Source organism: Pleurodeles waltl, chromosome 10, assembly GCF_031143425.1.
Source record: "Pleurodeles waltl isolate 20211129_DDA chromosome 10, aPleWal1.hap1.20221129, whole genome shotgun sequence".
Taxonomy (NCBI): Eukaryota; Metazoa; Chordata; class Amphibia; order Caudata; family Salamandridae; genus Pleurodeles; species Pleurodeles waltl.
This window is the reverse complement of record NC_090449.1, coordinates 326,972,386-326,998,223: the sequence shown is the minus strand read 5'-3', so window position 1 is coordinate 326,998,223 and position 25,838 is coordinate 326,972,386. Positions and strand designations below refer to the sequence as shown.

General features: G+C 48.1%; 17 non-coding genes across 17 annotated transcripts; all 17 read left to right on the top strand.

Annotated features, from left to right (window-relative positions):
* The first annotated feature begins 407 nt into the window (after nucleotides 1-407).
* Nucleotides 408-480, top strand: TRNAV-AAC (transfer RNA valine (anticodon AAC)). Its single transcript has one exon. It is a non-coding gene; the product is annotated as a tRNA-Val (tRNA).
* Nucleotides 481-2,332: 1,852 nt separating this feature from the next.
* Nucleotides 2,333-2,405, top strand: TRNAV-UAC (transfer RNA valine (anticodon UAC)). Its single transcript has one exon. It is a non-coding gene; the product is annotated as a tRNA-Val (tRNA).
* Nucleotides 2,406-3,922: 1,517 nt separating this feature from the next.
* Nucleotides 3,923-3,995, top strand: TRNAV-AAC (transfer RNA valine (anticodon AAC)). Its single transcript has one exon. It is a non-coding gene; the product is annotated as a tRNA-Val (tRNA).
* A 1,346-nt stretch (nucleotides 3,996-5,341) lies between these two features.
* Nucleotides 5,342-5,413, top strand: TRNAP-UGG (transfer RNA proline (anticodon UGG)). Its single transcript has one exon. It is a non-coding gene; the product is annotated as a tRNA-Pro (tRNA).
* Nucleotides 5,414-5,857: 444 nt separating this feature from the next.
* TRNAV-UAC (transfer RNA valine (anticodon UAC)) lies at nucleotides 5,858-5,930 on the top strand. Its single transcript has one exon. It is a non-coding gene; the product is annotated as a tRNA-Val (tRNA).
* A 1,521-nt stretch (nucleotides 5,931-7,451) lies between these two features.
* Nucleotides 7,452-7,524, top strand: TRNAV-AAC (transfer RNA valine (anticodon AAC)). The gene has a single exon. It is a non-coding gene; the product is annotated as a tRNA-Val (tRNA).
* Nucleotides 7,525-10,966: 3,442 nt separating this feature from the next.
* TRNAV-AAC (transfer RNA valine (anticodon AAC)) lies at nucleotides 10,967-11,039 on the top strand. Its single transcript has one exon. It is a non-coding gene; the product is annotated as a tRNA-Val (tRNA).
* Nucleotides 11,040-12,375: 1,336 nt separating this feature from the next.
* Nucleotides 12,376-12,447, top strand: TRNAP-UGG (transfer RNA proline (anticodon UGG)). The gene has a single exon. It is a non-coding gene; the product is annotated as a tRNA-Pro (tRNA).
* Nucleotides 12,448-12,891: 444 nt separating this feature from the next.
* On the top strand, nucleotides 12,892-12,964 carry TRNAV-UAC (transfer RNA valine (anticodon UAC)). The gene has a single exon. It is a non-coding gene; the product is annotated as a tRNA-Val (tRNA).
* A 1,521-nt stretch (nucleotides 12,965-14,485) lies between these two features.
* On the top strand, nucleotides 14,486-14,558 carry TRNAV-AAC (transfer RNA valine (anticodon AAC)). The gene has a single exon. It is a non-coding gene; the product is annotated as a tRNA-Val (tRNA).
* A 1,852-nt stretch (nucleotides 14,559-16,410) lies between these two features.
* TRNAV-UAC (transfer RNA valine (anticodon UAC)) lies at nucleotides 16,411-16,483 on the top strand. Its single transcript has one exon. It is a non-coding gene; the product is annotated as a tRNA-Val (tRNA).
* A 1,517-nt stretch (nucleotides 16,484-18,000) lies between these two features.
* On the top strand, nucleotides 18,001-18,073 carry TRNAV-AAC (transfer RNA valine (anticodon AAC)). Its single transcript has one exon. It is a non-coding gene; the product is annotated as a tRNA-Val (tRNA).
* A 1,345-nt stretch (nucleotides 18,074-19,418) lies between these two features.
* Nucleotides 19,419-19,490, top strand: TRNAP-UGG (transfer RNA proline (anticodon UGG)). Its single transcript has one exon. It is a non-coding gene; the product is annotated as a tRNA-Pro (tRNA).
* A 444-nt stretch (nucleotides 19,491-19,934) lies between these two features.
* Nucleotides 19,935-20,007, top strand: TRNAV-UAC (transfer RNA valine (anticodon UAC)). The gene has a single exon. It is a non-coding gene; the product is annotated as a tRNA-Val (tRNA).
* A 1,521-nt stretch (nucleotides 20,008-21,528) lies between these two features.
* On the top strand, nucleotides 21,529-21,601 carry TRNAV-AAC (transfer RNA valine (anticodon AAC)). The gene has a single exon. It is a non-coding gene; the product is annotated as a tRNA-Val (tRNA).
* Nucleotides 21,602-23,453: 1,852 nt separating this feature from the next.
* On the top strand, nucleotides 23,454-23,526 carry TRNAV-UAC (transfer RNA valine (anticodon UAC)). The gene has a single exon. It is a non-coding gene; the product is annotated as a tRNA-Val (tRNA).
* Nucleotides 23,527-25,043: 1,517 nt separating this feature from the next.
* TRNAV-AAC (transfer RNA valine (anticodon AAC)) lies at nucleotides 25,044-25,116 on the top strand. Its single transcript has one exon. It is a non-coding gene; the product is annotated as a tRNA-Val (tRNA).
* Nucleotides 25,117-25,838: the final 722 nt, after the last annotated feature.

The following is a 25,838-nucleotide window of genomic DNA, read 5'->3' as shown; positions in this document are numbered from 1 at the left end:
TCCGGGTCCAAATCCCCAACACACCCTTTTTAGCAGAAAACACACAAATTTTACTCAAAATACACAAAGCTTGAAGATTCCTCATTCCACTCAAAGCATTGTTGTGCAAAATATTTTTAGCCTCAGGAGAAAAAAAGGATCACCATGCCTTGGCTTCCTTCCTGCTTGCTTTCAGTGTGCTCTGTGTGATGCTTTCACAGGCTCTGGTTTCAGGCATTTAGGCATCAGATATTTGTCTCTACCCGCAGCTGTGACTTTTCAGTACATCTGAGTGTACGCTTGCTGGCTGACAACGCTGCAATTTTCACACTTACTCCTCGCTTTGCGAGCAACTGCTGATCAAGTATAGAGGCAATCGGGCAAACATATGAGGGGAATTTTGCTCCTTCAGTCAAGCCCTCATGCTTGTTTCTGTAGTGTAGTGGTTATCACGTTCGCCTAACACGCGAACGGTCCCCGGTTCGAGACCGGGCAGAAACAATGGGCAGTATCTGCTTTTGTGTTTGCTCCCTAAAAGCTTAGTCTCACTCAGGGATGGCCTTTAAAAACTTGTGACCTGTGTAAAACTTGTATTACTATTGCAGGCCGGTAAAAAGTTATCTGCATCTTTGCGTAGTCGTGCATGTGCCTGGTTTCTTATTCTGTTTTTTACTTTTTTTTTTCTTGGCCATGTTATATTGTTGGGCCTTTAAACCTGTCACCTTGATAGGAACATTGCAAGCGGCAGCATCGACAAGTGCAGACTGAGGAGTCAGACCTAAACACAGACTCAGCTGTCAGGATGGTCGAGTGGTCTAAGGCGGCAGCCTCAAGAGAGCTTGATCTTCAGTTAAGCTAAGCATCCTGGTTTGCTCATGTAGTTGTGGGTTCATATCGCACTTCTGATAGGTCTATTTTCTGCCCTTAAATCTTCCTCTGCTTGCACAGCCAGCTCCCCACAACACTATCTTTGCAAGCTGCTGTAGCATATTAAAAGAAATCCACCAACCCTCCGGCTGGGCCCTCAATCAGCATTCCATGTATTTCTGGAAGGGGCATCTCAGTCACGCCTTCTGTTAGAGCTGCACCTTATCACTGTAACTACCATGCTGGTTTCTACTTAAGCAGTTGATTCCATCGTTTGAAGTGAGGCTCTCCTGCCACTTTTGGGCAGAGAAGGCACTGCCCCTGCAACAACAACAGGCAGACAAGCTCAACCTGGGTTTCCTGGTTAGGTGGGCGGAGCAGAATGGCAATGGTCCCTCCTTGTGACTTGAAATTAACATGAAGAAGACAGAGAGGCAGCTGGGAGTAGGCAGTACCCATGCACCCCTGAACACTGTCTTGCGATTTTCACCCAATTCTGAAATGAGTCGGGAGGAAAGGAGGTGATTTTCCTATCGAAGGCCATTCTGAGAATTCAGCCACCCAGCGTCTCCCAGGTGAGTGTTTCAGGCCTGTGAGGCACTCATATAAATCTCGCCTGATCGAGCCCTGAGCGAGCAAGTGTGCTTGAATACAAGAGGCATGCTCCTCTGGCTCAGGCGCAAGAGATGGCAGGCCCTTCAGTGCTTCTGGTCTGGAAGTCTACGGTGCAAGGGCCCAGGTCCTGCGGAGGCGTACAACTACCAGAAAGGGTCTGCTTTTCTCATCAGCGCCACAGTTCAGCTTGCTAGCATAGGGCTTCTTGACTACCTCTTGCCTTGCTAGAGGCAAAAAAAAAACCCTTGGCACAAAACATCAATTGCTATGGCACGCTTAGAAGGAGAGTCTCCAAGTGGCCCTGCTTTTTCACAAAGACACTTCAGAAGATGTTTGAAAGGCTTTTGCAGCAGCAGGCTCGTTGGTCTAGGGGTATGATTCTCGCTTTGGGTGTGAGAGGTCCCGGGTTCAAATCCTGGAAGAGCCCGTGCCTTCATAGGTTCGATCTGTTTTTAAACAGGAGTATTTCTGCTTTCCACTCTTGTAAGATGCCATGGTGGAATGCATTGCATGCTTTCTACTGGTGTCGAGGCAGTTCGGCATGATGAAGGAGTGCGGGATTTCTTTCTAACTGCTTTTTTGTGTTGGAGCAGCACTTCTCGTTGGAACATGAAATGCACAGTGCTTCTCCAAAGTAATTGCAGGGCTGGTTTTGAAATCACCTCTTGGAATGAAAGTGATCCCAGTTCCTTTCTTCCAAAGGAAGAGATCCTGTCAGAAAGGCTCAGCTTTGAGCGTCATGAATATTGTCCCTTAGTCCTTGCATTCCAGTCCAAAGCATAGCCACATAAAGAAAGCAGGTGTGTCTGTTTCCAGTGCAGTGGTTCCAGTCCAATGCATAGCCACATGAAGCAAGTAAGCAGGCATGTCTGTTTCTGTAGTGTAGTGGTTATCACGTTCGCCTTACACGCGAAAGGTCCCTGGTTCGAGGCCAGGCAGAAACAGCAAGTTGCTGTGCTTTATCACATTATTTGCATTTACCACCTCACCTGACAGGTAAATTGAAATTAAAGAGGCTGTGTCTATCCCTCACCATCGTGAGGTACTACGCTCCAAGGGCATCGGTCTCAACTCACCAAGAGAAGACGATACACCTTACGGCAGTCAGTTGCTCCCTTTTTTACCTTTCCATTGAAGCCTGGGCCTACTGTGGTCAAGCCAGCGAAGGAAGGTATGAGAGCGAAAATGCCTTTCCTACCTTCACCAAGAACATACACCTTGAGCAAAGAAAGGGCCAGACTTACAAGGCCCTATCGCCACCGGCACATCATCTTTAGTGACGCCCCGGTGGCACTATGTACTGTGCCGTATTTACAAGACGCCGTTCAACCACGTTTTGTGGCTTAACACCACCTTGTAAATACGGCCCCTTCACACGCAGCCCTTTCCCTGGAAGGGGCGTGCAATGGGCGTTGCTCTGGGTGGGCCACTGCAACACCATAGCATTTTGATGCTGCTCCAGTTTTACGAGTTTTTGTAAATCTGTGGCAGCGCCAAAATCCAAGCGCCATACAATGGGTGTCGTTATAGTGGAGAAACGAGCAGAAATGTTTTCATTTCTCCTCATTTTTGCTCTTTCTATGTGTGCTGCACGAACATATCGCCACTGAAGATTTCTGTTGTGCAGGAAGGTGTGCCTTCCTGAACAAAAACAATTTCCCCCTCAACGCAGCCATCCTTGTACCATGGCGCAAGGATGGCTGCGTTGGCGCTCGGCAGCTAATTTAGAGCTGGCGCAGAGGGAAGCACAGGGGTGCGCTGTATTCTACTAAATACGGCGCTTCCCTGCATTTTGAAAATGACTGAGTGCGAGGCTGCCAAATTTGGCAGAGCGTCTCACTCAGTCATCCTCTTGTAATTATGGGCCAAAAGGTCTAAAGGATAGAGGCGTTTTATGTCATGTTCGATGATGACCATGGAAATGACTCTAGTCATATTGCAGAAGAGAGAACCATGTGCATTTTCTTGCCTTGCGATGTATTCGCCCACTCTCTGCCCTCAACCCTAGGAGCAGGGTCTGAGCAGTGGTGCTTCTGTGCCCTCGCTCGTTGGTGTCCGGGTCCAAATCCCCAACACACCCTTTTTAGCAGAAAACACACAAATTTTACTCAAAATACACAAAGCTTGAAGATTCCTCATTCCACTCAAAGCATTGTTGTGCAAAATATTTTTAGCCTCAGGAGAAAAAAAGGATCACCATGCCTTGGCTTCCTTCCTGCTTGCTTTCAGTGTGCTCTGTGTGATGCTTTCACAGGCTCTGGTTTCAGGCATTTAGGCATCAGATATTTGTCTCTACCCGCAGCTGTGACTTTTCAGTACATCTGAGTGTACGCTTGCTGGCTGACAACGCTGCAATTTTCACACTTACTCCTCGCTTTGCGAGCAACTGCTGATCAAGTATAGAGGCAATCGGGCAAACATATGAGGGGAATTTTGCTCCTTCAGTCAAGCCCTCATGCTTGTTTCTGTAGTGTAGTGGTTATCACGTTCGCCTAACACGCGAAAGGTCCCCGGTTCGAGACCGGGCAGAAACAATGGGCAGTGTCTGCTTTTGTGTTTGCTCCCTAAAAGCTTAGTCTCACTCAGGGATGGCCTTTAAAAACTTGTGACCTGTGTAAAACTTGTATTACTATTGCAGGCCGGTAAAAAGTTATCTGCATCTTGGCGTAGTCGTGCATGTGCCTGGTTTCTTATTCTGTTTTTTACTTTTTTTTTTCTTGACCATGTTATATTGTGGGGCCTTTAAACCTGTCACCTTGATAGGAACATTGCAAGCGGCAGCATCGACAAGTGCAGACTGAGGAGTCAGACCTAAACACAGACTCAGCTGTCAGGATGGCCGAGTGGTCTAAGGCGGCAGCCTCAAGAGAGCTTGATCTTCAATTAAGCTAAGCATCCTGGTTTGCTCATGTAGTTGTGGGTTCATATCGCACTTCTGATAGGTCTATTTTCTGCCCTTAAATCTTCCTCTGCTTGCACAGCCAGCTCCCCACAACACTATCTTTGCAAGCTGCTGTAGCATATGAAAAGAAATCCACCAACCCTCCGGCTGGGCCCTCAATCAGCATTCCATGTATTTCTGGAAGGGGCATCTCAGTCACGCCTTCTGTTAGAGCTGCACCTTATCACTGTAACTACCATGCTGGTTTCTACTTAAGCAGTTGATTCCATCGTTTGAAGTGAGGCTCTCCTGCCACTTTTGGGCAAAGAAGGCACTGCCCCTGCAACAACAACAGGCAGACAAGCTCAACCTGGGTTTCCTGGTTAGGTGGGCGGAGCAGAATGGCAATGGTCCCTCCTTGTGACTTGAAATTAACATGAAGAAGACAGAGAGGCAGCTGGGAGTAGGCAGTACCCATGCACCCCTGAACACTGTCTTGCGATTTTCACCCAATTCTGAAATGAGTCGGGAGGAAAGGAGGTGATTTTCCTATCGAAGGCCATTCTGGGAATTCAGCCACCCCGCGTCTCCCAGGTGAGTGTTTCAGGCCTGTGAGGCACTCATATAAATCTCGCCTGATCGAGCCTAATCGAGCACTGAGCGAGCAAGTGTGCTTGAATACAAGAGGCATGCTCCTCTGGCTCAGGCGCAAGAGATGGCAGGCCCTTCAGTGCTTCTGGTCTGGAAGTCTACGGTGCAAGGGCCCAGGTCCTGCGGAGGCGTACAACTACCAGAAAGGGTCTGCTTTTCTCATCAGCGCCACAGTTCAGCTTGCTAGCATAGGGCTTCTTGACTACCTCTTGCCTTGCTAGAGGCAAAAAAAAAACCCTTGGCACAAAACATCAATTGCTATGGCACGCTTAGAAGGAGAGTCTCCAAGTGGCCCTGCTTTTTCACAAAGACACTTCAGAAGATGTTTGAAAGGCTTTTGCAGCAGCAGGCTCGTTGGTCTAGGGGTATGATTCTCGCTTTGGGTGTGAGAGGTCCCGGGTTCAAATCCCGGACGAGCCCGTGCCTTCATAGGTTCGATCTGTTTTTAAACAGGAGTATTTCTGCTTTCCACTCTTGTAAGATGCCATGGTGGAATGCATTGCATGCTTTCTACTGGTGTCGAGGCAGTTCGGCATGATGAAGGAGTGCGGGATTTCTTTCTAACTGCTTTTTTGTGTTGGAGCAGCACTTCTCGTTGGAACATGAAATGCACAGTGCTTCTCCAAAGTAATTGCAGGGCTGGTTTTGAAATCACCTCTTGGAATGAAAGTGATCCCAGTTCCTTTCTTCCAAAGGAAGAGATCCTGTCAGAAAGGCTCAGCTTTGAGCGTCATGAATATTGTCCCTTAGTCCTTGCATTCCAGTCCAAAGCATAGCCACATAAAGAAAGCAGGTGTGTCTGTTTCCAGTGCAGTGGTTCCAGTCCAATGCATAGCCACATGAAGCAAGTAAGCAGGCATGTCTGTTTCTGTAGTGTAGTGGTTATCACGTTCGCCTTACACGCGAAAGGTCCCTGGTTCGAGGCCAGGCAGAAACAGCAAGTTGCTGTGCTTTATCACATTATTTGCATTTACCACCTCACCTGACAGGTAAATTGAAATTAAAGAGGCTGTGTCTATCCCTCACCATCGTGAGGTACTACGCTCCAAGGGCATCGGTCTCAACTCACCAAGAGAAGACGATACACCTTACGGCAGTCAGTTGCTCCCTTTTTTACCTTTCCATTGAAGCCTGGGCCTACTGTGGTCAAGCCAGCCAAGGAAGGAAGGTATGAGAGCGAAAATGCCTTTCCTACCTTCACCAAGAACATACACCTTGAGCAAAGAAAGGGCCAGACTTACAAGGCCCTATCGCCACCGGCACATCATCTTTAGTGACGCCCCGGTGGCACTATGTACTGTGCCGTATTTACAAGACGCCGTTCAACCACGTTTTGTGGCTTAACACCACCTTGTAAATACAGCCCCTTCACACGCAGCCCTTTCCCTGGAAGGGGCGTGCAATGGGCGTTGCTCTGGGTGGGCCACTGCAACACCATAGCATTTTGATGCTGCTCCAGTTTTACGAGTTTTTGTAAATCTGTGGCAGCGCCAAAAACCAAGCGCCATACAATGGGTGTCGTTATAGTGGAGAAACGAGCAGAAATGTTTTAATTTCTCCTCATTTTTGCTCTTTCTATGTGTGCTGCACGAACATATCGCCACTGAAGATTTCTGTTGTGCAGGAAGGTGTGCCTTCCTGAACAAAAACAATTTCCCCCTCCACGCAGCCATCCTTGTACCATGGCGCAAGGATGGCTGCGTTGGTGCTCGGCAGCTAATTTAGAGCTGGCGCAGAGGGAAGCACAGGGTTGCGCTGTATTCTACTAAATACGGCGCTTCCCTGCATTTTGAAAATGACTGAGTGCGAGGCTGCCAAATTTGGCAGAGCGTCTCACTCAGTCATCCTCTTGTAATTATGGGCCAAAAGGTCTAAAGGATAGAGGCGTTTTATGTCATGTTCGATGACGACCATGGAAATGACTCTAGTCATATTGCAGAAGAGAGAACCATGTGCATTTTCTTGCCTTGCGATGTATTCGCCCACTCTCTGCCCTCAACCCTAGGAGCAGGGTCTGAGCAGTGGTGCTTCTGTGCCCTCGCTCATTGGTGTCCGGGTCCAAATCCCCAACACACCCTTTTTAGCAGAAAACACACAAATTTTACTCAAAATACACAAAGCTTGAAGATTCCTCATTCCACTCAAAGCATTGTTGTGCAAAATATTTTTAGCCTCAGGAGAAAAAAAGGATCACCATGCCTTGGCTTCCTTCCTGCTTGCTTTCAGTGTGCTCTGTGTGATGCTTTCACAGGCTCTGGTTTCAGGCATTTAGGCATCAGATATTTGTCTCTACCCGCAGCTGTGACTTTTCAGTACATCTGAGTGTACGCTTGCTGGCTGACAACGCTGCAATTTTCACACTTACTCCTCGCTTTGCGAGCAACTGCTGATCAAGTATAGAGGCAATCGGGCAAACATATGAGGGGAATTTTGCTCCTTCAGTCAAGCCCTCATGCTTGTTTCTGTAGTGTAGTGGTTATCACGTTCGCCTAACACGCGAAAGGTCCCCGGTTCGAGACCGGGCAGAAACAATGGGCAGTGTCTGCTTTTGTGTTTGCTCCCTAAAAGCTTAGTCTCACTCAGGGATGGCCTTTAAAAACTTGTGACCTGTGTAAAACTTGTATTACTATTGCAGGCCGGTAAAAAGTTATCTGCATCTTTGCGTAGTCGTGCATGTGCCTGGTTTCTTATTCTGTTTTTTACTTTTTTTTTTCTTGGCCATGTTATATTGTTGGGCCTTTAAACCTGTCACCTTGATAGGAACATTGCAAGCGGCAGCATCGACAAGTGCAGACTGAGGAGTCAGACCTAAACACAGACTCAGCTGTCAGGATGGTCGAGTGGTCTAAGGCGGCAGCCTCAAGAGAGCTTGATCTTCAGTTAAGCTAAGCATCCTGGTTTGCTCATGTAGTTGTGGGTTCATATCGCACTTCTGATAGGTCTATTTTCTGCCCTTAAATCTTCCTCTGCTTGCACAGCCAGCTCCCCACAACACTATCTTTGCAAGCTGCTGTAGCATATTAAAAGAAATCCACCAACCCTCCGGCTGGGCCCTCAATCAGCATTCCATGTATTTCTGGAAGGGGCATCTCAGTCACGCCTTCTGTTAGAGCTGCACCTTATCACTGTAACTACCATGCTGGTTTCTACTTAAGCAGTTGATTCCATCGTTTGAAGTGAGGCTCTCCTGCCACTTTTGGGCAAAGAAGGCACTGCCCCTGCAACAACAACAGGCAGACAATCTCAACCTGGGTTTCCTGGTTAGGTGGGCGGAGCAGAATGGCAATGGTCCCTCCTTGTGACTTGAAATTAACATGAAGAAGACAGAGAGGCAGCTGGGAGTAGGCAGTACCCATGCACCCCTGAACACTGTCTTGCGATTTTCACCCAATTCTGAAATGAGTCGGGAGGAAAGGAGGTGATTTTCCTATCGAAGGCCATTCTGAGAATTCAGCCACCCAGCGTCTCCCAGGTGAGTGTTTCAGGCCTGTGAGGCACTCATATAAATCTCGCCTGATCGAGCCCTGAGCGAGCAAGTGTGCTTGAATACAAGAGGCATGCTCCTCTGGCTCAGGCGCAAGAGATGGCAGGCCCTTCAGTGCTTCTGGTCTGGAAGTCTACGGTGCAAGGGCCCAGGTCCTGCGGAGGCGTACAACTACCAGAAAGGGTCTGCTTTTCTCATCAGCGCCACAGTTCAGCTTGCTAGCATAGGGCTTCTTGACTACCTCTTGCCTTGCTAGAGGCAAAAAAAAAACCCTTGGCACAAAACATCAATTGCTATGGCACGCTTAGAAGGAGAGTCTCCAAGTGGCCCTGCTTTTTCACAAAGACACTTCAGAAGATGTTTGAAAGGCTTTTGCAGCAGCAGGCTCGTTGGTCTAGGGGTATGATTCTCGCTTTGGGTGTGAGAGGTCCCGGGTTCAAATCCCGGAAGAGCCCGTGCCTTCATAGGTTCGATCTGTTTTTAAACAGGAGTATTTCTGCTTTCCACTCTTGTAAGATGCCATGGTGGAATGCATTGCATGCTTTCTACTGGTGTCGAGGCAGTTCGGCATGATGAAGGAGTGCGGGATTTCTTTCTAACTGCTTTTTTGTGTTGGAGCAGCACTTCTCGTTGGAACATGAAATGCACAGTGCTTCTCCAAAGTAATTGCAGGGCTGGTTTTGAAATCACCTCTTGGAATGAAAGTGATCCCAGTTCCTTTCTTCCAAAGGAAGAGATCCTGTCAGAAAGGCTCAGCTTTGAGCGTCATGAATATTGTCCCTTAGTCCTTGCATTCCAGTCCAAAGCATAGCCACATAAAGAAAGCAGGTGTGTCTGTTTCCAGTGCAGTGGTTCCAGTCCAATGCATAGCCACATGAAGCAAGTAAGCAGGGATGTCTGTTTCTGTAGTGTAGTGGTTATCACGTTCGTCTTACACGCGAAAGGTCACTGGTTCGAGGCCAGGCAGAAACAGCAAGTTGCTGTGCTTTATCACATTATTTGCATTTACCACCTCACCTGACAGGCAAATTGAAATTAAAGAGGCTGTGTCTATCCCTCACCATCGTGAGGTACTACGCTCCAAGGGCATCGGTCTCAACTCACCAAGAGAAGACGATACACCTTACGGCAGTCAGTTGCTCCCTTTTTTACCTTTCCATTGAAGCCTGGGCCTACTGTGGTCAAGCCAGCGAAGGAAGGTATGAGAGCGAAAATGCCTTTCCTACCTTCACCAAGAACATACACCTTGAGCAAAGAAAGGGCCAGACTTACAAGGCCCTATCGCCACCGGCACATCATCTTTAGTGACGCCCCGGTGGCACTATGTACTGTGCCGTATTTACAAGACGCCGTTCAACCACGTTTTGTGGCTTAACACCACCTTGTAAATATGGCCCCTTCACACGCAGCCCTTTCCCTGGAAGGGGCGTGCAATGGGCGTTGCTCTGGGTGGGCCACTGCAACACCATAGCATTTTGATGCTGCTCCAGTTTTACGAGTTTTTGTAAATCTGTGGCAGCGCCAAAATCCAAGCGCCATACAATGGGTGTCGTTATAGTGGAGAAACGAGCAGAAATGTTTTCATTTCTCCTCATTTTTGCTCTTTCTATGTGTGCTGCACGAACATATCGCCACTGAAGATTTCTGTTGTGCAGGAAGGTGTGCCTTCCTGAACAAAAACAATTTCCCCCTCCACGCAGCCATCCTTGTACCATGGCGCAAGGATGGCTGCGTTGGCGCTCGGCAGCTAATTTAGAGCTGGCGCAGAGGGAAGCACAGGGGTGCGCTGTATTCTACTAAATACGGCGCTTCCCTGCATTTTGAAAATGACTGAGTGCGAGGCTGCCAAATTTGGCAGAGCGTCTCACTCAGTCATCCTCTTGTAATTATGGGCCAAAAGGTCTAAAGGATAGAGGCGTTTTATGTCATGTTCGATGATGACCATGGAAATGACTCTAGTCATATTGCAGAAGAGAGAACCATGTGCATTTTCTTGCCTTGCGATGTATTCGCCCACTCTCTGCCCTCAACCCTAGGAGCAGGGTCTGAGCAGTGGTGCTTCTGTGCCCTCGCTCGTTGGTGTCCGGGTCCAAATCCCCAACACACCCTTTTTAGCAGAAAACACACAAATTTTACTCAAAATACACAAAGCTTGAAGATTCCTCATTCCACTCAAAGCATTGTTGTGCAAAATATTTTTAGCCTCAGGAGAAAAAAAGGATCTCCATGCCTTGGCTTCCTTCCTGCTTGCTTTCAGTGTGCTCTGTGTGATGCTTTCACAGGCTCTGGTTTCAGGCATTTAGGCATCAGATATTTGTCTCTACCCGCAGCTGTGACTTTTCAGTACATCTGAGTGTACGCTTGCTGGCTGACAACGCTGCAATTTTCACACTTACTCCTCGCTTTGCGAGCAACTGCTGATCAAGTATAGAGGCAATCGGGCAAACATATGAGGGGAATTTTGCTCCTTCAGTCAAGCCCTCATGCTTGTTTCTGTAGTGTAGTGGTTATCACGTTCGCCTAACACACGAAAGGTCCCCGGTTCGAGACCGGGCAGAAACAATGGGCAGTGTCTGCTTTTGTGTTTGCTCCCTAAAAGCTTAGTCTCACTCAGGGATGGCCTTTAAAAACTTGTGACCTGTGTAAAACTTGTATTACTATTGCAGGCCGGTAAAAAGTTATCTGCATCTTGGCGTAGTCGTGCATGTGCCTGGTTTCTTATTCTGTTTTTTACTTTTTTTTTTCTTGACCATGTTATATTGTGGGGCCTTTAAACCTGTCACCTTGATAGGAACATTGCAAGCGGCAGCATCGACAAGTGCAGACTGAGGAGTCAGACCTAAACACAGACTCAGCTGTCAGGATGGCCGAGTGGTCTAAGGCGGCAGCCTCAAGAGAGCTTGATCTTCAATTAAGCTAAGCATCCTGGTTTGCTCATGTAGTTGTTGGTTCATATCGCACTTCTGATAGGTCTATTTTCTGCCCTTAAATCTTCCTCTGCTTGCACAGCCAGCTCCCCACAACACTATCTTTGCAAGCTGCTGTAGCATATGAAAAGAAATCCACCAACCCTCCGGCTGGGCCCTCAATCAGCATTCCATGTATTTCTGGAAGGGGCATCTCAGTCACGCCTTCTGTTAGAGCTGCACCTTATCACTGTAACTACCATGCTGGTTTCTACTTAAGCAGTTGATTCCATCGTTTGAAGTGAGGCTCTCCTGCCACTTTTGGGCAAAGAAGGCACTGCCCCTGCAACAACAACAGGCAGACAAGCTCAACCTGGGTTTCCTGGTTAGGTGGGCGGAGCAGAATGGCAATGGTCCCTCCTTGTGACTTGAAATTAACATGAAGAAGACAGAGAGGCAGCTGGGAGTAGGCAGTACCCATGCACCCCTGAACACTGTCTTGCGATTTTCACCCAATTCTGAAATGAGTCGGGAGGAAAGGAGGTGATTTTCCTATCGAAGGCCATTCTGGGAATTCAGCCATCCCGCGTCTCCCAGGTGAGTGTTTCAGGCCTGTGAGGCACTCATATAAATCTCGCCTGATCGAGCACTGAGCGAGCAAGTGTGCTTGAATACAAGAGGCATGCTCCTCTGGCTCAGGCGCAAGAGATGGCAGGCCCTTCAGTGCTTCTGGTCTGTAAGTCTACGGTGCAAGGGCCCAGGTCCTGCGGAGGCGTACAACTACCAGAAAGGGTCTGCTTTTCTCATCAGCGCCACAGTTCAGCTTGCTAGCATAGGGCTTCTTGACTACCTCTTGCCTTGCTAGAGGCAAAAAAAAAACCCTTGGCACAAAACATCAATTGCTATGGCACGCTTAGAAGGAGAGTCTCCAAGTGGCCCTGCTTTTTCACAAAGACACTTCAGAAGATGTTTGAAAGGCTTTTGCAGCAGCAGGCTCGTTGGTCTAGGGGTATGATTCTCGCTTTGGGTGTGAGAGGTCCCGGGTTCAAATCCCGGACGAGCCCGTGCCTTCATAGGTTCGATCTGTTTTTAAACAGGAGTATTTCTGCTTTCCACTCTTGTAAGATGCCATGGTGGAATGCATTGCATGCTTTCTACTGGTGTCGAGGCAGTTCGGCATGATGAAGGAGTGCGGGATTTCTTTCTAACTGCTTTTTTGTGTTGGAGCAGCACTTCTCGTTGGAACATGAAATGCACAGTGCTTCTCCAAAGTAATTGCAGGGCTGGTTTTGAAATCACCTCTTGGAATGAAAGTGATCCCAGTTCCTTTCTTCCAAAGGAAGAGATCCTGTCAGAAAGGCTCAGCTTTGAGCGTCATGAATATTGTCCCTTAGTCCTTGCATTCCAGTCCAAAGCATAGCCACATAAAGAAAGCAGGTGTGTCTGTTTCCAGTGCAGTGGTTCCAGTCCAATGCATAGCCACATGAAGCAAGTAAGCAGGCATGTCTGTTTCTGTAGTGTAGTGGTTATCACGTTCGCCTTACACGCGAAAGGTCCCTGGTTTGAGGCCAGGCAGAAACAGCAAGTTGCTGTGCTTTATCACATTATTTGCATTTACCACCTCACCTGACAGGTAAATTGAAATTAAAGAGGCTGTGTCTATCCCTCACCATCGTGAGGTACTACGCTCCAAGGGCATCGGTCTCAACTCACCAAGAGAAGACGATACACCTTACGGCAGTCAGTTGCTCCCTTTTTTACCTTTCCATTGAAGCCTGGGCCTACTGTGGTCAAGCCAGCCAAGGAAGGAAGGTATGAGAGCGAAAATGGCTTTCCTACCTTCACCAAGAACATACACCTTGAGCAAAGAAAGGGCCAGACTTACAAGGCCCTATCGCCACCGGCACATCATCTTTAGTGACGCCCCGGTGGCACTATGTACTGTGCCGTATTTACAAGACGCCGTTCAACCACGTTTTGTGGCTTAACACCACCTTGTAAATACGGCCCCTTCACACGCAGCCCTTTCCCTGGAAGGGGCGTGCAATGGGCGTTGCTCTGGGTGGGCCACTGCAACACCATAGCATTTTGATGCTGCTCCAATTTTACGAGTTTTTGTAAATCTGTGGCAGCGCCAAAAACCAAGCGCCATACAATGGGTGTCGTTATAGTGGAGAAACGAGCAGAAATGTTTTAATTTCTCCTCATTTTTGCTCTTTCTATGTGTGCTGCACGAACATATCGCCACTGAAGATTTCTGTTGTGCAGGAAGGTGTGCCTTCCTGAACAAAAACAATTTCCCCCTCCACGCAGCCATCCTTGTACCATGGCGCAAGGATGGCTGCGTTGGTGCTCGGCAGCTAATTTAGAGCTGGCGCAGAGGGAAGCACAGGGTTGCGCTGTATTCTGCTAAATACGGCGCTTCCCTGCATTTTGAAAATGACTGAGTGCGAGGCTGCCAAATTTGGCAGAGCGTCTCACTCAGTCATCCTCTTGTAATTATGGGCCAAAAGGTCTAAAGGATAGAGGCGTTTTATGTCATGTTCGATGACGACCATGGAAATGACTCTAGTCATATTGCAGAAGAGAGAACCATGTGCATTTTCTTGCCTTGCGATGTATTCGCCCACTCTCTGCCCTCAACCCTAGGAGCAGGGTCTGAGCAGTGGTGCTTCTGTGCCCTCGCTCGTTGGTGTCCGGGTCCAAATCCCCAACACACCCTTTTTAGCAGAAAACACACAAATTTTACTCAAAATACACAAAGCTTGAAGATTCCTCATTCCACTCAAAGCATTGTTGTGCAAAATATTTTTAGCCTCAGGAGAAAAAAAGGATCACCATGCCTTGGCTTCCTTCCTGCTTGCTTTCAGTGTGCTCTGTGTGATGCTTTCACAGGCTCTGGTTTCAGGCATTTAGGCATCAGATATTTGTCTCTACCCGCAGCTGTGACTTTTCAGTACATCTGAGTGTACGCTTGCTGGCTGACAACGCTGCAATTTTCACACTTACTCCTCGCTTTGCGAGCAACTGCTGATCAAGTATAGAGGCAATCGGGCAAACATATGAGGGGAATTTTGCTCCTTCAGTCAAGCCCTCATGCTTGTTTCTGTAGTGTAGTGGTTATCACGTTCGCCTAACACGCGAAAGGTCCCCGGTTCGAGACCGGGCAGAAACAATGGGCAGTGTCTGCTTTTGTGTTTGCTCCCTAAAAGCTTAGTCTCACTCAGGGATGGCCTTTAAAAACTTGTGACCTGTGTAAAACTTGTATTACTATTGCAGGCCGGTAAAAAGTTATCTGCATCTTTGCGTAGTCGTGCATGTGCCTGGTTTCTTATTCTGTTTTTTACTTTTTTTTTTCTTGGCCATGTTATATTGTTGGGCCTTTAAACCTGTCACCTTGATAGGAACATTGCAAGCGGCAGCATCGACAAGTGCAGACTGAGGAGTCAGACCTAAACACAGACTCAGCTGTCAGGATGGTCGAGTGGTCTAAGGCGGCAGCCTCAAGAGAGCTTGATCTTCAGTTAAGCTAAGCATCCTGGTTTGCTCATGTAGTTGTGGGTTCATATCGCACTTCTGATAGGTCTATTTTCTGCCCTTAAATCTTCCTCTGCTTGCACAGCCAGCTCCCCACAACACTATCTTTGCAAGCTGCTGTAGCATATTAAAAGAAATCCACCAACCCTCCGGCTGGGCCCTCAATCAGCATTCCATGTATTTCTGGAAGGGGCATCTCAGTCACGCCTTCTGTTAGAGCTGCACCTTATCACTGTAACTACCATGCTGGTTTCTACTTAAGCAGTTGATTCCATCGTTTGAAGTGAGGCTCTCCTGCCACTTTTGGGCAGAGAAGGCACTGCCCCTGCAACAACAACAGGCAGACAAGCTCAACCTGGGTTTCCTGGTTAGGTGGGCGGAGCAGAATGGCAATGGTCCCTCCTTGTGACTTGAAATTAACATGAAGAAGACAGAGAGGCAGCTGGGAGTAGGCAGTACCCATGCACCCCTGAACACTGTCTTGCGATTTTCACCCAATTCTGAAATGAGTCGGGAGGAAAGGAGGTGATTTTCCTATCGAAGGCCATTCTGAGAATTCAGCCACCCAGCGTCTCCCAGGTGAGTGTTTCAGGCCTGTGAGGCACTCATATAAATCTCGCCTGATCGAGCCCTGAGCGAGCAAGTGTGCTTGAATACAAGAGGCATGCTCCTCTGGCTCAGGCGCAAGAGATGGCAGGCCCTTCAGTGCTTCTGGTCTGGAAGTCTACGGTGCAAGGGCCCAGGTCCTGCGGAGGCGTACAACTACCAGAAAGGGTCTGCTTTTCTCATCAGCGCCACAGTTCAGCTTGCTAGCATAGGGCTTCTTGACTACCTCTTGCCTTGCTAGAGGCAAAAAAAAAACCCTTGGCACAAAACATCAATTGCTATGGCACGCTTAGAAGGAGAGTCTCCAAGTGGCCCTGCTTTTTCACAAAGACACTTCAGAAGATGTTTGAAAGGCTTTTGCAGCAGCAGGCTCGTTGGTCTAGGGGTATGATTCTCGCTTTGGGTGTGAGAGGTCCCGGGTTCAAATCCCGGAAGAGCCCGTGCCTTCATAGGTTCGATCTGTTTTTAAACAGGAGTATTTCTGCTTTCCACTCTTGTAAGATGCCATGGTGGAATGCATTGCATGCTTTCTACTGGTGTCGAGGCAGTTCGGCATGATGAAGGAGTGCGGGATTTCTTTCTAACTGCTTTTTTGTGTTGGAGCAGCACTTCTCGTTGGAACATGAAATGCACAGTGCTTCTCCAAAGTAATTGCAGGGCTGGTTTTGAAATCACCTCTTGGAATGAAAGTGATCCCAGTTCCTTTCTTCCAAAGGAAGAGATCCTGTCAGAAAGGCTCAGCTTTGAGCGTCATGAATATTGTCCCTTAGTCCTTGCAGTCCAGTCCAAAGCATAGCCACATAAAGAAAGCAGGTGTGTCTGTTTCCAGTGCAGTGGTTCCAGTCCAATGCATAGCCACATGAAGCAAGTAAGCAGGCATGTCTGTTTCTGTAGTGTAGTGGTTATCACGTTCGCCTTACACGCGAAAGGTCCCTGGTTCGAGGCCAGGCAGAAACAGCAAGTTGCTGTGCTTTATCACATTATTTGCATTTACCACCTCACCTGACAGGTAAATTGAAATTAAAGAGGCTGTGTTTATCCCTCACCATCGTGAGGTACTACGCTCCAAGGGCATCGGTCTCAACTCACCAAGAGAAGACGATACACCTTACGGCAGTCAGTTGCTCCCTTTTTGACCTTTCCATTGAAGCCTGGGCCTACTGTGGTCAAGCCAGCGAAGGAAGGTATGAGAGCGAAAATGCCTTTCCTACCTTCACCAAGAACATACACCTTGAGCAAAGAAAGGGCCAGACTTACAAGGCCCTATCGCCACCGGCACATCATCTTTAGTGACGCCCCGGTGGCACTATGTACTGTGCCGTATTTACAAGACGCCGTTCAACCACGTTTTGTGGCTTAACACCACCTTGTAAATACGGCCCCTTCACACGCAGCCCTTTCCCTGGAAGGGGCGTGCAATGGGCGTTGCTCTGGGTGGGCCACTGCAACACCATAGCATTTTGATGCTGCTCCAGTTTTACGAGTTTTTGTAAATCTGTGGCAGCGCCAAAATCCAAGCGCCATACAATGGGTGTCGTTATAGTGGAGAAACGAGCAGAAATGTTTTCATTTCTCCTCATTTTTGCTCTTTCTATGTGTGCTGCACGAACATATCGCCACTGAAGATTTCTGTTGTGCAGGAAGGTGTGCCTTCCTGAACAAAAACAATTTCCCCCTCCACGCAGCCATCCTTGTACCATGGCGCAAGGATGGCTGCGTTGGCGCTCGGCAGCTAATTTAGAGCTGGCGCAGAGGGAAGCACAGGGGTGCGCTGTATTCTACTAAATACGGCGCTTCCCTGCATTTTGAAAATGACTGAGTGCGAGGCTGCCAAATTTGGCAGAGCGTCTCACTCAGTCATCCTCTTGTAATTATGGGCCAAAAGGTCTAAAGGATAGAGGCGTTTTATGTCATGTTCGATGATGACCATGGAAATGACTCTAGTCATATTGCAGAAGAGAGAACCATGTGCATTTTCTTGCCTTGCGATGTATTCGCCCACTCTCTGCCCTCAACCCTAGGAGCAGGGTCTGAGCAGTGGTGCTTCTGTGCCCTCGCTCGTTGGTATCCGGGTCCAAATCCCCAACACACCCTTTTTAGCAGAAAACACACAAATTTTACTCAAAATACACAAAGCTTGAAGATTCCTCATTCCACTCAAAGCATTGTTGTGCAAAATATTTTTAGCCACAGGAGAAAAAAAGGATCACCATGCCTTGGCTTCCTTCCTGCTTGCTTTCAGTGTGCTCTGTGTGATGCTTTCACAGGCTCTGGTTTCAGGCATTTAGGCATCAGATATTTGTCTCTACCCGCAGCTGTGACTTTTCAGTACATCTGAGTGTACGCTTGCTGGCTGACAACGCTGCAATTTTCACACTTACTCCTCGCTTTGCGAGCAACTGCTGATCAAGTATAGAGGCAATCGGGCAAACATATGAGGGGAATTTTGCTCCTTCAGTCAAACCCTCATGCTTGTTTCTGTAGTGTAGTGGTTATCACGTTCGCCTAACACACGAAAGGTCCCCGGTTCGAGACCGGGCAGAAACAATGGGCAGTGTCTGCTTTTGTGTTTGCTCCCTAAAAGCTTAGTCTCACTCAGGGATGGCCTTTAAAAACTTGTGACCTGTGTAAAACTTGTATTACTATTGCAGGCCGGTAAAAAGTTATCTGCATCTTGGCGTAGTCGTGCATGTGCCTGGTTTCTTATTCTGTTTTTTACTTTTTTTTTTCTTGACCATGTTATATTGTGGGGCCTTTAAACCTGTCACCTTGACAGGAACATTGCAAGCGGCAGCATCGACAAGTGCAGACTGAGGAGTCAGACCTAAACACAGACTCAGCTGTCAGGATGGCCGAGTGGTCTAAGGCGGCAGCCTCAAGAGAGCTTGATCTTCAATTAAGCTAAGCATCCTGGTTTGCTCATGTAGTTGTGGGTTCATATCGCACTTCTGATAGGTCTATTTTCTACCCTTAAATCTTCCTCTGCTTGCACAGCCAGCTCCCCACAACACTATCTTTGCAAGCTGCTGTAGCATATGAAAAGAAATCCACCAACCCTCCGGCTGGGCCCTCAATCAGCATTCCATGTATTTCTGGAAGGGGCATCTCAGTCACGCCTTCTGTTAGAGCTGCACCTTATCACTGTAACTTCCATGCTGGTTTCTACTTAAGCAGTTGATTCCATCGTTTGAAGTGAGGCTCTCCTGCCACTTTTGGGCAAAGAAGGCACTGCCCCTGCAACAACAACAGGCAGACAAGCTCAACCTGGGTTTCCTGGTTAGGTGGGCGGAGCAGAATGGCAATGGTCCCTCCTTGTGACTTGAAATTAACATGAAGAAGACAGAGAGGCAGCTGGGAGTAGGCAGTACCCATGCACCCCTGAACACTGTCTTGCGATTTTCACCCAATTCTGAAATGAGTCGGGAGGAAAGGAGGTGATTTTCCTATCGAAGGCCATTCTGGGAATTCAGCCACCCGCGTCTCCCAGGTGAGTGTTTCAGGCCTGTGAGGCACTCATATAAATCTCGCCTGATCGAGCCTAATCGAGCACTGAGCGAGCAAGTGTGCTTGAATACAAGAGGCATGCTTCTCTGGCTCAGGCGCAAGAGATGGCAGGCCCTTCAGTGCTTCTGGTCTGTAAGTCTACGGTGCAAGGGCCCAGGTCCTGCGGAGGCGTACAACTACCAGAAAGGGTCTGCTTTTCTCATCAGCGCCACAGTTCAGCTTGCTAGCATAGGGCTTCTTGACTACCTCTTGCCTTGCTAGAGGCAAAAAAAAAACCCTTGGCACAAAACATCAATTGCTATGGCACGCTTAGAAGGAGAGTCTCCAAGTGGCCCTGCTTTTTCACAAAGACACTTCAGAAGATGTTTGAAAGGCTTTTGCAGCAGCAGGCTCGTTGGTCTAGGGGTATGATTCTCGCTTTGGGTGTGAGAGGTCCCGGGTTCAAATCCCGGACGAGCCCGTGCCTTCATAGGTTCGATCTGTTTTTAAACAGGAGTATTTCTGCTTTCCACTCTTGTAAGATGCCATGGTGGAATGCATTGCATGCTTTCTACTGGTGTCGAGGCAGTTCGGCATGATGAAGGAGTGCGGGATTTCTTTCTAACTGCTTTTTTGTGTTGGAGCAGCACTTCTCGTTGGAACATGAAATGCACAGTGCTTCTCCAAAGTAATTGCAGGGCTGGTTTTGAAATCACCTCTTGGAATGAAAGTGATCCCAGTTCCTTTCTTCCAAAGGAAGAGATCCTGTCAGAAAGGCTCAGCTTTGAGCGTCATGAATATTGTCCCTTAGTCCTTGCATTCCAGTCCAAAGCATAGCCACATAAAGAAAGCAGGTGTGTCTGTTTCCAGTGCAGTGGTTCCAGTCCAATGCATAGCCACATGAAGCAAGTAAGCAGGCATGTCTGTTTCTGTAGTGTAGTGGTTATCATGTTCGCCTTACACGCGAAAGGTCCCTGGTTCGAGGCCAGGCAGAAACAGCAAGTTGCTGTGCTTTATCACATTATTTGCATTTACCACCTCACCTGACAGGTAAATTGAAATTAAAGAGGCTGTGTCTATCCCTCACCATCGTGAGGTACTACGCTCCAAGGGCATCGGTCTCAACTCACCAAGAGAAGACGATACACCTTACGGCAGTCAGTTGCTCCCTTTTTTACCTTTCCATTGAAGCCTGGGCCTACTGTGGTCAAGCCAGCCAAGGAAGGAAGGTATGAGAGCGAAAATGGCTTTCCTACCTTCACCAAGAACATACACCTTGAGCAAAGAAAGGGCCAGACTTACAAGGCCCTATCGCCACCGGCACATCATCTTTAGTGACGCCCCGGTGGCACTATGTACTGTGCCGTATTTACAAGACGCCGTTCAACCACGTTTTGTGGCTTAACACCACCTTGTAAATACGGCCCCTTCACACGCAGCCCTTTCCCTGGAAGGGGCGTGCAATGGGCGTTGCTCTGGGTGGGCCACTGCAACACCATAGCATTTTGATGCTGCTCCAGTTTTACGAGTTTTTGTAAATCTGTGGCAGCGCCAAAAACCAAGCGCCATACAATGGGTGTCGTTATAGTGGAGAAACGAGCAGAAATGTTTTAATTTCTCCTCATTTTTGCTCTTTCTATGTGTGCTGCACGAACATATCGCCACTGAAGATTTCTGTTGTGCAGGAAGGTGTGCCTTCCTGAACAAAAACAATTTCCCCCTCCACGCAGCCATCCTTGTACCATGGCGCAAGGATGGCTGCGTTGGTGCTCGGCAGCTAATTTAGAGCTGGCGCAGAGGGAAGCACAGGGTTGCGCTGTATTCTACTAAATACGGCGCTTCCCTGCATTTTGAAAATGACTGAGTGCGAGGCTGCCAAATTTGGCAGAGCGTCTCACTCAGTCATCCTCTTGTAATTATGGGCCAAAAGGTCTAAAGGATAGAGGCGTTTTATGTCATGTTCGATGACGACCATGGAAATGACTCTAGTCATATTGCAGAAGAGAGAACCATGTGCATTTTCTTGCCTTGCGATGTATTCGCCCACTCTCTGCCCTCAACCCTAGGAGCAGGGTCTGAGCAGTGGTGCTTCTGTGCCCTCGCTCGTTGGTGTCCGGGTCCAAATCCCCAACACACCCTTTTTAGCAGAAAACACACAAATTTTACTCAAAATACACAAAGCTTGAATATTCCTCATTCCACTCAAAGCATTGTTGTGCAAAATATTTTTAGCCTCAGGAGAAAAAAAGGATCACCATGCCTTGGCTTCCTTCCTGCTTGCTTTCAGTGTGCTCTGTGTGATGCTTTCACAGGCTCTGGTTTCAGGCATTTAGGCATCAGATATTTGTCTCTACCCGCAGCTGTGACTTTTCAGTACATCTGAGTGTACGCTTGCTGGCTGACAACGCTGCAATTTTCATACTTACTCCTCGCTTTGCGAGCAACTGCTGATCAAGTATAGAGGCAATCGGGCAAACATATGAGGGGAATTTTGCTCCTTCAGTCAAGCCCTCATGCTTGTTTCTGTAGTGTAGTGGTTATCACGTTCGCCTAACACGCGAAAGGTCCCCGGTTCGAGACCGGGCAGAAACAATGGGCAGTGTCTGCTTTTGTGTTTGCTCCCTAAAAGCTTAGTCTCACTCAGGGATGGCCTTTAAAAACTTGTGACCTGTGTAAAACTTGTATTACTATTGCAGGCCGGTAAAAAGTTATCTGCATCTTTGCGTAGTCGTGCATGTGCCTGGTTTCTTATTCTGTTTTTTACTTTTTTTTTTCTTGGCCATGTTATATTGTTGGGCCTTTAAACCTGTCACCTTGATAGGAACATTGCAAGCGGCAGCATCGACAAGTGCAGACTGAGGAGTCAGACCTAAACACAGACTCAGCTGTCAGGATGGTCGAGTGGTCTAAGGCGGCAGCCTCAAGAGAGCTTGATCTTCAGTTAAGCTAAGCATCCTGGTTTGCTCATGTAGTTGTGGGTTCATATCGCACTTCTGATAGGTCTATTTTCTGCCCTTAAATCTTCCTCTGCTTGCACAGCCAGCTCCCCACAACACTATCTTTGCAAGCTGCTGTAGCATATTAAAAGAAATCCACCAACCCTCCGGCTGGGCCCTCAATCAGCATTCCATGTATTTCTGGAAGGGGCATCTCAGTCACGCCTTCTGTTAGAGCTGCACCTTATCACTGTAACTACCATGCTGGTTTCTACTTAAGCAGTTGATTCCATCGTTTGAAGTGAGGCTCTCCTGCCACTTTTGGGCAGAGAAGGCACTGCCCCTGCAACAACAACAGGCAGACAAGCTCAACCTGGGTTTCCTGGTTAGGTGGGCGGAGCAGAATGGCAATGGTCCCTCCTTGTGACTTGAAATTAACATGAAGAAGACAGAGAGGCAGCTGGGAGTAGGCAGTACCCATGCACCCCTGAACACTGTCTTGCGATTTTCACCCAATTCTGAAATGAGTCGGGAGGAAAGGAGGTGATTTTCCTATCGAAGGCCATTCTGAGAATTCAGCCACCCAGCGTCTCCCAGGTGAGTGTTTCAGGCCTGTGAGGCACTCATATAAATCTCGCCTGATCGAGCCCTGAGCGAGCAAGTGTGCTTGAATACAAGAGGCATGCTCCTCTGGCTCAGGCGCAAGAGATGGCAGGCCCTTCAGTGCTTCTGGTCTGGAAGTCTACGGTGCAAGGGCCCAGGTCCTGCGGAGGCGTACAACTACCAGAAAGGGTCTGCTTTTCTCATCAGTGCCACAGTTCAGCTTGCTAGCATAGGGCTTCTTGACTACCTCTTGCCTTGCTAGAGGCAAAAAAAAAAACCTTGGCACAAAACATCAATTGCTATGGCACGCTTAGAAGGAGAGTCTCCAAGTGGCCCCGCTTTTTCACAAAGACACTTCAGAAGATGTTTGAAAGGCTTTTGCAGCAGCAGGCTCGTTGGTCTAGGGGTATGATTCTCGCTTTGGGTGTGAGAGGTCCCGGGTTCAAATCCCGGAAGAGCCCGTGCCTTCATAGGTTCGATCTGTTTTTAAACAGGAGTATTTCTGCTTTCCACTCTTGTAAGATGCCATGGTGGAATGCATTGCATGCTTTCTACTGGTGTCGAGGCAGTTCGGCATGATGAAGGAGTGCGGGATTTCTTTCTAACTGCTTTTTTGTGTTGGAGCAGCACTTCTCGTTGGAACATGAAATGCACAGTGCTTCTCCAAAGTAATTGCAGGGCTGGTTTTGAAATCACCTCTTGGAATGAAAGTGATCCCAGTTCCTTTCTTCCAAAGGAAGAGATCCTGTCAGAAAGGCTCAGCTTTGAGCGTCATGAATATTGTCCCTTAGTCCTTGCATTCCATTCCAAAGCATAGCCACTTAAAGAAAGCAGGTGTGTCTGTTTCCAGTGCAGTGGTTCCAGTCCAATGCATAGCCACATGAAGCAAGTAAGCAGGCATGTCTGTTTCTGTAGTGTAGTGGTTATCACGTTCGCCTTACACGCGAAAGGTCCCTGGTTCGAGGCCAGGCAGAAACAGCAAGTTGCTGTGCTTTATCACATTATTTGCATTTACCACCTCACCTGACAGGTAAATTGAAATTAAAGAGGCTGTGTCTATCCCTCACCATCGTGAGGTACTACGCTCCAAGGGCATCGGTCTCAACTCACCAAGAGAAGACGATACACCTTACGGCAGTCAGTTGCTCCCTTTTTGACCTTTCCATTGAAGCCTGGGCCTACTGTGGTCAAGCCAGCGAAGGAAGGTATGAGAGCGAAAATGCCTTTCCTACCTTCACCAAGAACATACACCTTGAGCAAAGAAAGGGCCAGACTTACAAGGCCCTATCGCCACCGGCACATCATCTTTAGTGACGCCCCGGTGGCACTATGTACTGTGCCGTATTTACAAGACGCCGTTCAACCACGTTTTGTGGCTTAACACCACCTTGTAAATACGGCCCCTTCACACGCAGCCCTTTCCCTGGAAGGGGCGTGCAATGGGCGTTGCTCTGGGTGGGCCACTGCAACACCATAGCATTTTGATGCTGCTCCAGTTTTACGAGTTTTTGTAAATCTGTGGCAGCGCCAAAATCCAAGCGCCATACAATGGGTGTCGTTATAGTGGAGAAACGAGCAGAAATGTTTTCATTTCTCCTCATTTTTGCTCTTTCTATGTGTGCTGCACGAACATATCGCCACTGAAGATTTCTGTTGTGCAGGAAGGTGTGCCTTCCTGAACAAAAACAATTTCCCCCTCAACGCAGCCATCCTTGTACCATGGCGCAAGGATGGCTGCGTTGGCGCTCGGCAGCTAATTTAGAGCTGGCGCAGAGGGAAGCACAGGGGTGCGCTGTATTCTACTAAATACGGCGCTTCCCTGCATTTTGAAAATGACTGAGTGCGAGGCTGCCAAATTTGGCAGAGCGTCTCACTCAGTCATCCTCTTGTAATTATGGGCCAAAAGGTCTAAAGGATAGAGGCGTTTTATGTCATGTTCGATGACGACCATGGAAATGACTCTAGTCATATTGCAGAAGAGAGAACCATGTGCATTTTCTTGCCTTGCGATGTATTCGCCCACTCTCTGCCCTCAACCCTAGGAGCAGGGTCTGAGCAGTGGTGCTTCTGTGCCCTCGCTCGTTGGTGTCCGGGTCCAAATCCCCAACACACCCTTTTTAGCAGAAAACACACAAATTTTACTCAAAATACACAAAGCTTGAAGATTCCTCATTCCACTCAAAGCATTGTTGTGCAAAATATTTTTAGCCTCAGGAGAAAAAAAGGATCACCATGCCTTGGCTTCCTTCCTGCTTGCTTTCAGTGTGCTCTGTGTGATGCTTTCACAGGCTCTGGTTTCAGGCATTTAGGCATCAGATATTTCTCTCTACCCGCAGCTGTGACTTTTCAGTACATCTGAGTGTACGCTTGCTGGCTGACAACGCTGCAATTTTCACACTTACTCCTCGCTTTGCGAGCAACTGCTGATCAAGTATAGAGGCAATCGGGCAAACATATGAGGGGAATTTTGCTCCTTCAGTCAAGCCCTCATGCTTGTTTCTGTAGTGTAGTGGTTATCACGTTCGCCTAACACGCGAAAGGTCCCCGGTTCGAGACCGGGCAGAAACAATGGGCAGTGTCTGCTTTTGTGTTTGCTCCCTAAAAGCTTAGTCTCACTCAGGGATGGCCTTTAAAAACTTGTGACCTGTGTAAAACTTGTATTACTATTGCAGGCCGGTAAAAAGTTATCTGCATCTTTGCGTAGTCGTGCATGTGCCTGGTTTCTTATTCTGTTTTTTACTTTTTTTTTTCTTGACCATGTTATATTGTGGGGCCTTTAAACCTGTCACCTTGATAGGAACATTGCAAGCGGCAGCATCGACAAGTGCAGACTGAGGAGTCAGACCTAAACACAGACTCAGCTGTCAGGATGGCCGAGTGGTCTAAGGCGGCAGCCTCAAGAGAGCTTGATCTTCAGTTAAGCTAAGCATCCTGGTTTGCTCATGTAGTTGTGGGTTCATATCGCACTTCTGATAGGTCTATTTTCTGCCCTTAAATCTTCCTCTGCTTGCACAGCCAGCTCCCCACAACACTATCTTTGCAAGCTGCTGTAGCATATGAAAAGAAATCCACCAACCCTCCGGCTGGGCCCTCAATCAGCATTCCATGTATTTCTGGAAGGGGCATCTCAGTCACGCCTTCTGTTAGAGCTGCACCTTATCACTGTAACTACCATGCTGGTTTCTACTTAAGCAGTTGATTCCATCGTTTGAAGTGAGGCTCTCCTGCCACTTTTGGGCAAAGAAGGCACTGCCCCTGCAACAACAACAGGCAGACAAGCTCAACCTGGG